Here is an 11,812-nt window from a genome sequence, read left to right as displayed (position 1 = left end):
TCCATGTACAATGCTTTAGAAATGAGAACTCATCTGAATTCACTTAAACAGTGCTGTCATTGTCTCTGTTTTTCAAAAATGACATGAAGGAACGGACAGGATAAAACATCATCACACTTATAACAGAGAGGCTAAATAACACATAAATAAATAACAACTCAAGGTCTCTGGTCAGTAATCATATAATGATTATTAATCAGATAATAATGTCCATTTGATGCCTAAAGCTTCAGCTGTTCAATGGAAGTATGCTGTCCCCAGAAAGTGGTAACATCTTCCCTACATCTGTATTACCATCTGTGCATCCATGATACCATACTAAGAAGTGTGCAAATAGCACACCAAATTCTTCTCTCAGAATCTTTACCTTTCTAATTTACATACTCATGTGTATACTTAAGTATGCATGTATATAATGTCAGTCAACTTGGTCTTCCCAGAATAAACCAAGTGCATGAACATGTATCAATATGTATTGGATAATGACATAAATGACTTTCAAAATAATAACATTGGGTGAAAGAAGTAAGGGGGGAAAGGGTGTATCCTGCCTGGTTCCATTCACATAAAATCTCAAAAATACAGACTACCTTATAGTGATGTAAAATTTCTCATTGGTTGCCTGGGGAGGTGGGAACAGGAGAGAGGAAAGGAATACAAAGTAACCTGAGGATCATTTGGGGAGTAATGATTTGGTTCATCATTCTGAAACTTTGTGTATCAATTGTCCAGTTGGTTACACAACTGTCTATGTGCTGCTAAGTCACTTCAGTCTTGTATGACTCTTTGTGACCCTATGGGCCATAACCCGCCAGGCTCCTCTGCCCATAGGATTCTCCAGGCAAGAATACTGGAGTGTCTTGCCATGCCTTCCTCCAGGGGATCTTCCCCACCCAGGGATGGAACCCATCTGTTAGGTCTCCTGCATTGTCAGCCAGGTTCTTTACTACTAGCACCAACTGGAAAGCCTACTCAATTGTCTGCATTTCTCAAAACTCAACTGAATTTTAGTATAAATAAATTTTTAAGAAATAAAGCATTATAACACTTTACCATCCCTCTCTAATCTTTCAAAGTTTCATACATATTATATCTGAATACATTAAAAATTCCTCCAGACAATGTTACAATTTTTTGCTTTCAACAGGCATACATATTTTAAAGAACTTAATGGGGGGGGGATAGTATTTTATATTTACCATTTTTGTTTCACTTCTTTACTCCCAAAGTTCCAAGATTCTCTTTAGTATAATTTATACTCACCCTGAAGAACTCTCTGTAGCATTTCTTTTAGAGCTGTTGATGAATTCTCTTAGTTTTTCCTTCATCTGAGGATATCTTTATTTTGCTTTTATTTCTGAAGAATATTTTTGTTGGATATAGAATTCAGGTTGGCAGTTGTTCCCTTTAAGTGATTTAAAGACATTATTCTTTTCTGCCCTCCTTGGATTCTGATGAGAAATCCACAGTATTTCAAATTTTTGTTAATATTTTGTGTATTTTTTTTCCATTTATTTTTATTAGTTGGAGGCTAATTACTTTACATCATTGCAGTGGTTTTTGTCATACATTGAAATGAATTAGCCATGGATTTACATGTATTCCCCATCCCGGTCCCCCCTCCCACCTCCCTCTCCGCCCTATCCCTCTGGGTCTTCCCAGTGCACCAAGTCCGAGCACTTGTCTCATGCATCCAACCTGGGCTGGTGATCTGTTTCACCCTAGATAATATACATGTTTCGATGCTGTTCTCTTGAAACATCCCACCCTCGCCTCCTCCCACAGAGTCCACAAGTCTGTTCTATACATCTGAGTCTCTTTTTCTGTTTTGCATATAGGGTTATCGTTACCATCTTTCTAAATTCCATATATATGTGTTAGTATACTGTAATGGTCTTTATCTTTCTGGCTTACTTCGCTCTGTATAATGGGCTCCAGTTTCATCCATCTCATTAGAACTGATTCAAATGAATTCTTTTTAATGGCTGAGTAATATGCTATGGTGTATATGTCCCACAGCTTCCTCATCCATTCGTCTGCTGATGGGCATCTAGGTTGCTTCCATGTCCTGGCTATTATAAACAGTGCTGCGATGAACATTGGGGTGCACTGGTCTCTTTCAGATCTGGTTTCCTCGGTGTGTATGCCCAGAAGTGGGATTGCTGGGTCATATGGCAGTTCTATTTCCAGCTTTTTAAGGAATCTCCACACTGTTTTCCATAGTGGCTGTACTAATTTGCATTCCCACCAACAGTGTAAGAGGGTTCCCTTTTCTCCACACCCTCTCCAGCATTTATTGCTTGTAGACTTTTGGATAGCAGCCATCCTGACTGGCTTGTAATGGTACCTTATTGTGGTTTTGATTTGCATTTCTCTGATAATGAGTGATGTTGAGCATCTTTTCATGTGTTTTTGTGCCATCTGTATTTCTTCCTAGGAAATGTCTGTTTAGTTCTTTGGCCCATTTTTTGATTGGGTCATTTATTTTTCTGGAGTTGAGCTGGAGGAGTTGCTTGTATATTTTTGAGATTAATCCTTTGTCTGTTGCTTCGTTTGCTATTATTTTCTCCCAATCTGAGGGCTGTCTTTTCACCTTGCTTATAGCTTTCCTTTGTTGTGCAAAAGCTTTTAAGTTTCATTAGGTCCCATTTGTTTATTTTTGCTTTTGTTTCTAAAATTCTGGGAGGTGTGTCATAGAGGATCCTGCTGTGATTTATGTCAGAGAGTGTTTTGCCTATGTTCTCCTCTAGGAGTTTTATAGTTTCTGGTCCTACATTTAGATCTTTAATCCATTTTGAGTTTATTTTTGTGTATGGTGTTAGAAAGTGTTCTAGTTTCATTCTTTTACAGGTGGTTGACCAGTTTTCCCAGCACCAATTGTTAAAGAGGTTGTCTTTTTTCCATTGTATATCCTTGCCTCCTTTGTCGAAGATAAGGTGACCATAGGTTCATGGATTTATCTCTGGGCTTTCTATTCTGTTCCATTATCTATATTTCTGTCTTTGTGCCAGTATCAAACTGTCTTGATGACTGTCACAAGCAAGGAAATCGAAACTGTAATCAGAAATCTTCCAGCAAACAAAAGCCCAGGACCAGATGGCTTCACAGCTGAATTCTACCAAAAATTTAGAGAAGAGCTAACACCTATCTTACTCAATCTATTCCAGAAAATTGCAGAAGAAGGTAAACTTCCAAACTCATTCTATGAGGCCACCATCACCCTAATTCCAAAACCAGACAAAGATGCCACAAAAAAAGAAAACTACAGACCAATATCACTGATGAACATAGATGCAAAAATCCTTAACAAAATTCTAGCAAACAGAATCCAACAACATATTAAAAAAATCATACACCATGACCAAGTGGGCTTTATCCCAGGAATGCAAGGATTCTTTAATATCCGCAAATCAATCAATGTAATACACCACATTAACAAATTGAAAGATAAAAACCATATGATTATCTCAATAGATGCAGAAAAAGCCTTTGACAAAATTCAACGTCCATTTATGATTAAAACTCTCCAGAAAGCAGGAATAGAAGGAACATACCTCAACATAATAAAAGCTATATATGACAAACCCACAGCAAGTATCACCCTCAATGGTGAAAAATTGAAAGCATTTCCCCTAAAATCAGGAACAAGACAAGGGTGCCCACTCTCATGACTACTATTCAACATAGTTTTGAAGTGTTGGCCACAGCAATCAGGGCAGAAAAAGAAGTAAAAGGAATCCAGATAGGAAAAGAAGAAGTGAAACTCTCTCTGTTTGCAGATGACATGACCCTCTACATAGAAAACCCTAAAGACTCTCCCAGAAAATTACTAGAGCTAATCAACGAATACAGTAAAATTGCAGGATATAAAATTAACACGCAGAAATCTCTTGCATTCCTATACACTAACAATGAGAAAACAGAAAGAGAAATTAAGGAAACAATACAATTCACCATTGCAACAAAAAAGAATAAAATACTTAGGAGTATATCTACCCAAAGAAACAAAAGACCTATATATAGAAAACTATAAAACACTGATGAAAGAAATCAAAGAGGACACAAACAGATGGAGAAATATACCATGTTCATGAATTGGAAGAATCAATATTGTCAAAATGGCTATACTACCCAAAGCAATCTATAGATTCAATGCAATCCCTATCAAACTACCAACAGTATTTTTCACAGAACTAGAAAAAATAATTTCACAATTTGTATGGAAATACAAAAAACCTCGAGTAGCCAAAGTAACCTTGAGAAAGAAGAATGGAACTGAAGGAATCAACCTGCCTGACTTCAGACTATATTTTGTGTATTATGTGTCATTTTGTTCTATATGCTTTCACAATTTTTCTTTATCTTTAGTGTTCTTTAGTTTTGTTATCTGTCTAGGCATGATTTTCTTTATGTTTATACATTTGGATTTCATTGAGTTTTTGAATGTGTAAATATGTCCTTGATCAAATTTTTGGACATTTCCAGCCATTGCTGCACCAATTCCTTTTTCCAGTCCCTCTGGATCTTGTGACATGAATATGAAACCTTTTTATATTGTCCTAGAGATCTTGGAGGTTTTGTTCATAATTAAATTTTAATTAAAACATCCACATAGTGTGAATGATTTGATAGAAATACGCATAGAGAACTGTTAGATACCAAGGAGGTACACCCAATCCCAGGGATCAGGAAAGGCTTTCTGGAAGGTGATGTTTAAGCTGAAATCTGATGGATGAATACAATTGGCCAAATGAAGAAGGGAGGGACCAACAGTTGCAGATAGTGAGAATGATGTGTCCAAGTGCAGAGACTTGCAAGAGAGCATGCAATGTTTGGAGAAAAACAATTTGTTACGGTTGAAACATTTGGTGCCAGTGTGGAAATGATGAAAGACGATGTTCAAGGAGTAAACAGAATGAATCATGAGAGGTTGTATATTTCAGGAGAGGAAGTTTTGGCTTAACCAATCCTGAGGCCAATTGGGAAACAGAAAAAAAAAAAAATTCAGTGTCAGTGGAATTGTTTATTCTAATTCTGTGAAAAATGCCATTGGTAATTTGATAGGGATTGCATTGAATCTGTAGATTGCTTTGGGTAGTATAGTCATTTTCACAATATTGATTCTTCCAATCCAAGAACATGGTATATCTCTCCATCTGTTTGTGTCATCTTTGATTTCTTTCATCAGTGTCTTATAGTTTCTGCAGTACAGGTCTTTTACCTCCTTAGGTAGTTTTATTCCTAGGTATTTTATTCTTTTTGTTGCAGTGGTAAGTGGGATTGTTTCCTTAATTTCTCTTTAGCTTCTTTTTTCTTCTTTTTGCTTTTCTGAATTTTCTCAAGTTTCTGTAATGGACATATAACATTTTTTTATTATGACAATTTTAATAAAAAATATAACACATATCATACAACTCTCCAATTTAAAGTGTACAGTTGAATGGTTTTTGATTTATTTACAGAGTTGAGCAACTATCATCACAATCAATTTTAGAACAATTCCATCACCTCCAAAAAGAAACCCTATACTCCCCACTGCTTTCTAATCCCCTTCTCCTCCATTTTAGGAAACCACTAATCTACTTTCCTCTGTGGTTCAGCTGGTAAAGAATCCATTTGCAATGCAGGAGACCTGGGTTTGATCCTGGGTTGAGAAGATCTCCTGGAGAAGGGAAAGGCTACCCACTCCAGTATTCTGGCCTGGAGAATTCCATGGACTGTATAGTCCATGGGGTCTCAAAGAGTCAGACATGACTGAGCAACTTTCACTTTCACAATCTACTTTCTCTGACTATGGATTTGCCTATTCTGCACATTTCTTGTCAATAGAATTATACAAAGTGTGACTTTTTGTGTATGGCTTCTTTTATTTAGTACAATATTTTCAAGGCTCATCTACACTGCAGCATAGATTAATACTTCATTTCTTTTTATCTCCAGAGGATCTTCCCAACCCAGGAATCGAACCTGGGTCTCCTGCATTGCAGGCAGATTCTTTCCCAACTGAGCTATAAGGGAAGCCCTAATATTCCATTGTATGGACATACCACATTTCATTTATTGACTCACCACTTGATGGAAACTTGGGTTGCTTTCCCTTTTTGGCTATTGTGAATAATGTTGCTGTAAACATTTGTGTACACATTTTTGTGGGGCCATGTATTTTCAGTTCTCTTGGGTATGTAGCTAGGAGTGGAATCACTAGATCATATGATAACTGTATGCTTAACTGTTTGAGTAACTGACAGATTATTTACCAAAGTATCTGCACCATTAGGCATGTCCCCTAGCAGTACATAAAGGTTCCAGTTTTTCCACATCCTTGCCAATAATTGCTATTATCTGTCTTCTAAATTACTTCCATCCTAGTGGGTATGAAGTTGCCTTCTCATGGTTCTGATTTGCATTTCTCTGATTGCTAACAGTGTTGAGCATCTTTTTTATGTGCTTCTTGGCCATTTGTACATCTTTTTTTGAAAATTATCTATTCAAATCTTTTGTCCATTTTTAATTTGTTCGTCTTTTTATTACTGAGTTGTGTGTGTGTGTGCTAAGTTACTTCAGTCGTGTCCAACTCTTTGCGATCCTATGGACCATAGCCTGCCAGGCTCCTCTGTCCATGGGATTCTCCAGGCAAGAATACTGGAGTGCATTGCCATGCCCTCTTCCAGGGGATCTTCCCGACCCAGGGATCTAACCCATGTCTCTTGTGTCTCCTGCACTGGCAGGTGAGCTCTTTGCCACTGGCGCCACCATAGGTGCCCTTTATATATTCTGGATCTAATTCATTTTATAGATATGTAATTTTGCAAATACACCCTCCCATTCTGTGAGTTGTCTTTTCCATTTGATGGTGTTCTTTGAAGCACAATGTTTTTTAGTTTTGGTGATGTCTGATTTATCTATTTTTCTTGTGTTTATGGTTTTGATGTAATATCTAAGAAACCATTGTCTAATTGAATGTCACAAGATTTATGCTTATGTCCACTTCTAAAAGTTTTGTAGTTTCAGCTCTCACAGGTATATTTTTGACCCTTTGAGTTAGTTTTTGTGGTTGATGTACAGCAAGGGTCCAAATTCATCCTTTCAAGTGTGGATATTCAGTTGTCCCAGCATCATTTGTTGAAAAGACTATTTTTTCCACTGCTGTATAGTTTTGGCACTCTTACTGAAAACCAACTGACCATAAATGTATGGGTTTATTTCTGGGCTCTCAATTCTATTTCACTGATCTATATGTCTGTCTTTATGCCAATACAACACTGTCTTGACTACTGTAGTTTTGCAGTAAGTTTTTTTTTTTTTTTTGACTGTGATGGGTCCATCGCTGTATAGGCTACTCTCTAGCTGAGTTGTGTGGGTTTCTCATTGCAGTGGTTTCTCTTGTTGCAGAGCATGGGCTCTAGGGCACGTGAGCTTCAGTAGTTGCAGCTCCTGGGCTCTAGAGCACAGGCTCAATAGTTGTGGTGCATGGGCTGAGTTGCTCTGAAGCATGTGGGCCCTTCCCCGGCTAGGGTTGAACCCCATATCTCCTGCACTTGCAGGCAGATTCTTTGTCACTGAGTCATCAGGGAAGCCCTGTAGTAAGTTTTAAAATCAAGAATTGGAGACTTTCAATTTTGTTATTACTTTTCAAAATTATTTTAGCTCTTCTGGGTCTCTTGAATGTCTCTATAAATTTTAGGTTAAGTCTATAATTTCTGCAAAAAACCAGCTGGAATTTTGACAGGGGTTGCTTTGAATGTGTAGATCAAATTGTGTAATATTTACATCAAACAATGTTAAATAGCATTTAATTTAACAACATCAAAATGAACATGGGACATGCATTACTTTTTAGATAAAAGTAAAACAAATATTATTTATTGATAACATTGTACACTAACTCCATTTACAGTCCCCTTCTCAGCAAGTGCCCTGTGTCCCTCTTGTGTTGTTTCTACCCGGTCCTCTAGAAACAGAAACAAAGACCTTGCTATTAGAACTGTGCTGTGCATGCTAAGTTGCTCAGTCATGTCCAACTTTTTGCGACCCTGTGATCTGTAGCCCCCCCCCCCCAGGCTCCTCTGTCCACAGGATTCTCCAGACAAGAATACTGGAGTGGGTTTCCATGCCCTCCTCCAGGGGATCTTCCTGATCCAGGGATTGAACCCATGTCTCTTACATCTCCTGCATTGGCAGGCAGGTTCTTTACCACTAGTGCCACGTAGGGACTGGGCCATATCAAAAAGAGGCAGTTCTGACCCTGAGAATTTTTGATTTTGCAGGCTCACTCTTCATACAGTCCCAGGCTGGGCCAGGGGAAATGAAAACTACCATACATCAAGAGCAATACTGTTGGCCAAGTCTGGTGCCCTGCATTTTCCCACAACATGAATTCATTCCATCTTTACAATGAACTTACATGGGTATAACAATTCAATTCTGCAGATGATGAAGTGAAAGCCTGGGGAGTTTAAGAAATTGGATTCAACTTACAGGGCTATTCAGTGGCAGAGGTGGGAACAAAATTGTTCTAACTCCAGAGCCTCTGATGGGCCAACTGCTCCCATGCCCTGAAGCCAGTGAGTGTATTAAAATATCTGTCCAAACACCTTTAACCCTGCTTCCCGGACCTAGCAGAGGGAGTGTCACTTCCTTTCTCTGGACCTTCTTATGCTGTTGAGTTGCTGCCATATTCTCCTTACAGATGCTGAGGGTCACTAGGGAAGTCTGTGGTCTGTGTTAGGGTTCTTATCCCAGCTAACCTGGACTCTGGCACAGTACATCTCTCCAAAGAAGCTCTGCCCAGAGAAGGGCATCGCTTTTATCCCGGGGCTGGACTTAGAGTCAAACCAACAACTCTTATATTTTGGCATTTTAGTGTAGACCTTCTCACCTGGCAAAACCTTTGAGATACAGGTCTCAGTGACAATTATGTAAAGAAGTCATTTTACTCTAATGGAAAATGTATGTGTGTCTAGCTCTAGACCACTATAAGGCCATTTCCAAGGATTCTGAATATATTGAACCTATCCAGGTTATTGGCCAAGGACCATACCTTCTTTTTTTAATTAACTAATTTTAATTGAAGGATAATTACAATTTGTGATTTTTGCCATACATCTGACACGAATCAGCTATGGGTGCACGTGTCCCCCCATCCTGAACCCCCCTCCCACCTCCCTCCCCACCTCATCCCTCTGGGTTGTCCCAGAGCACTGGCTTTGAGTGCCCTGCTTCATGCATCAAACTTGCACTGGTCATCTATTTTACATATGGTAATATACATGTTTCAGTGCTATTCTCTCATAATCATCCCACCCTCGCCTTCTCCCACAGAGTCCAAAAGTCTGTTCTTTACATCTGTGTCTCTTTTGCTGCCTTGCATGGTAGGATCATTGTTACTGTCTTTCTAAATTCCATATATATGCATTAACATACTGTACCTTTAAAAAATTTTTTTAATTTTTAATTGAAGTGTGGTTGATTTACAATGTTGTATTAATTTCTGCTGTACAGCAAAGTGATTCAGTTATACATTTATACATTCTATTTTTAAAGTTTTTTTTCCCAGTATGGTTTATTACAGGATATTGAATATAGTTCCCAGTGCTATACAGTAGGACCTTGTTGTTTATCCATTTTTTTTGTTTACCCATTTTATATTTAACAGCTTTTATCTGATAACCTTAACCTCCCACTCTATCCCTCCCCCAACCCCCTACACCTTGGCAACCACAAGTCTGTTCTCTGTGAAGGACCATAACTTCTTGAGCATCAAAGTGAGAAGAGAATTAGTTTACCTTCCAGGATGGAGACTGGACTGCAGCAATTGGAAGGGCAAATCCAAACGCCATGAAATAGAGAATACCGTGTGATTCTGAATGTTGGCCATTACAAAGATGCCCCCTCCTCTTTTCAGTCTGTGAGTTCTCAGCCTCAGAACTAATTATAGCATTAACTTTATATGTTTTTTCCTATGGGATTATCATACAGGAAGAGTTTGCAATCACAACCTACAATCAGTGTTCTTCAGCATCTTTTTCTACTCCCTACGGGCCTAGGATTCATTAATTTTGATTTATTGATGTGACTTTCTTATGTGGTTTCTGTATCTCTCCATGGATTTATAAGCAAGGGTCATGGTTCTTTTTAGGAAGTATTTGACAAGCTCTTGAACTTGATATGAGAATCCACATGAAGGGCATGCACTGGAGAGCAAGGGGCCTGTCCTGGTGATGCTAGAGAGTCTATGGAAAGGATTTAAGAAAGGTCATGACTTTGTCAGATTTTCTTTTCAGGATAGACATTAGCAGCATTGTGAATCAGAAGAGTGCCGAGAATGAAAACTAAAAGACTGGTTCCTTCAAGCCTTCATTATTTATTTTGCTGCAATATTCCCCAAATAAATAGTGAAGGTAAAGAGTAAGGGACAGTTGAAAAGATATTTAATAGGAGGACTCATAAGAACTTGGTAACTGAGGAGACAATATGGGTAAATAAAATGAAGAGAACTCAAGGATTATACCCAGGTTTCTGACTGTGGTGGTGAGGGGAGACGGAACAGAACACAGGGAGAGGCTCTGATATGGTGAATATTAGTTGATGCATTCGGTTCGGGACGATCTGAGTGTTGAGTGACTTTGGGACACATTAGTGGGGATTTCAAGTGGGTTTACAATCTGGATCTGAAGGATCTGAAGTATAGAGGAGACTTAGATATTACTTAGAGAGCTATGATATGTCAGGGGTATGGGAGACTTGGGTGTGAATAAAATTGACCATGAGAGAATCCTGGAAGAACATCCACATGTGAAGGATGGTTAGAAGCAGGACTCTGAAAAGGGAACTGGATAAATGGAAAACAGAGAAGTAAGAGAATGATCAGGAAAAACTGGTCACAGAATCAAGAAAAGACAGAGTTTCAAGAAGACAGGAACAAGGACTTTCCTGGTGGTCCAGTGTTTAAGACTTTGCTTTTCCATTGCAAGGGGCTCAGGCTTGATTCCTGGTTGGGGAATTAAGATCCTGCGTGCTGCATGGCCAAAAAAGACAGGAAGGAAATTTCTTGAACTGAATAACAATGAAAATATCAACTTAAACATTTTTTTTTAAAAAAAGAAAGAAGAAAAGAATAGCCAACATTCACTGAATTAACTAAGGTTTGTGGATGGCTGCTGTGTGCCTGGGGATGCCTCAAGGAATTAGAAAAAAAAGATCTTTGCCCTGGTGGAGCTTACATTCAACTAGGAAGAGTCAGACAACAGATAGAAGAAATAAATGAAATGGTGAGTATGAAAGTAATTGATAGATATTATGAGTAAAAGGACAAGGGAAAACATATCAGGAATTCTGGTGGTGGAATTGCAATTGAAATGGGGTAATCAGGTTGGCCTCACTGAAAAATATTTGAGCAAAGACCTGAAGGAAGTGAGACATGAGATGTGTGGCTAAGGGAAGTGTTTTCCAATCAGAAGGAACAGTCATCACAAAGTCTCTGAGGCAAACACACGACTGAAATGTTTGGAAACTAGCAAGGAACCAGTGTTCCTGGAACAGAATGAGTGAAGGGGACAATAGAAGGGGATGAGAAGGTAGGGGGTGGTACCCACAGTGGAGGGCCATGTAAGTCATTATAAGGACCCTGTCTTTACTAGGAGAGGAATATGGACCCAAAGAAGAGTTTTAATTTATGTTGACTGTCATGTTGAGACTAGAGTTAGGCAGGCAAGGATAGAAACAAGGACACCAGGTAAGAGGCTATTGAAACCAAGCAAGAGATGAAGATGCCTTGGATCAGATTGGTTGCAGTAAATGTGGTCAGAGGATA

Source organism: Odocoileus virginianus, unplaced genomic scaffold (genome assembly GCF_023699985.2).
Source record: "Odocoileus virginianus isolate 20LAN1187 ecotype Illinois unplaced genomic scaffold, Ovbor_1.2 Unplaced_Scaffold_1, whole genome shotgun sequence".
Classification (NCBI taxonomy): Eukaryota; Metazoa; Chordata; class Mammalia; order Artiodactyla; family Cervidae; genus Odocoileus; species Odocoileus virginianus.
This window is presented reverse-complemented; position numbering follows the sequence as displayed.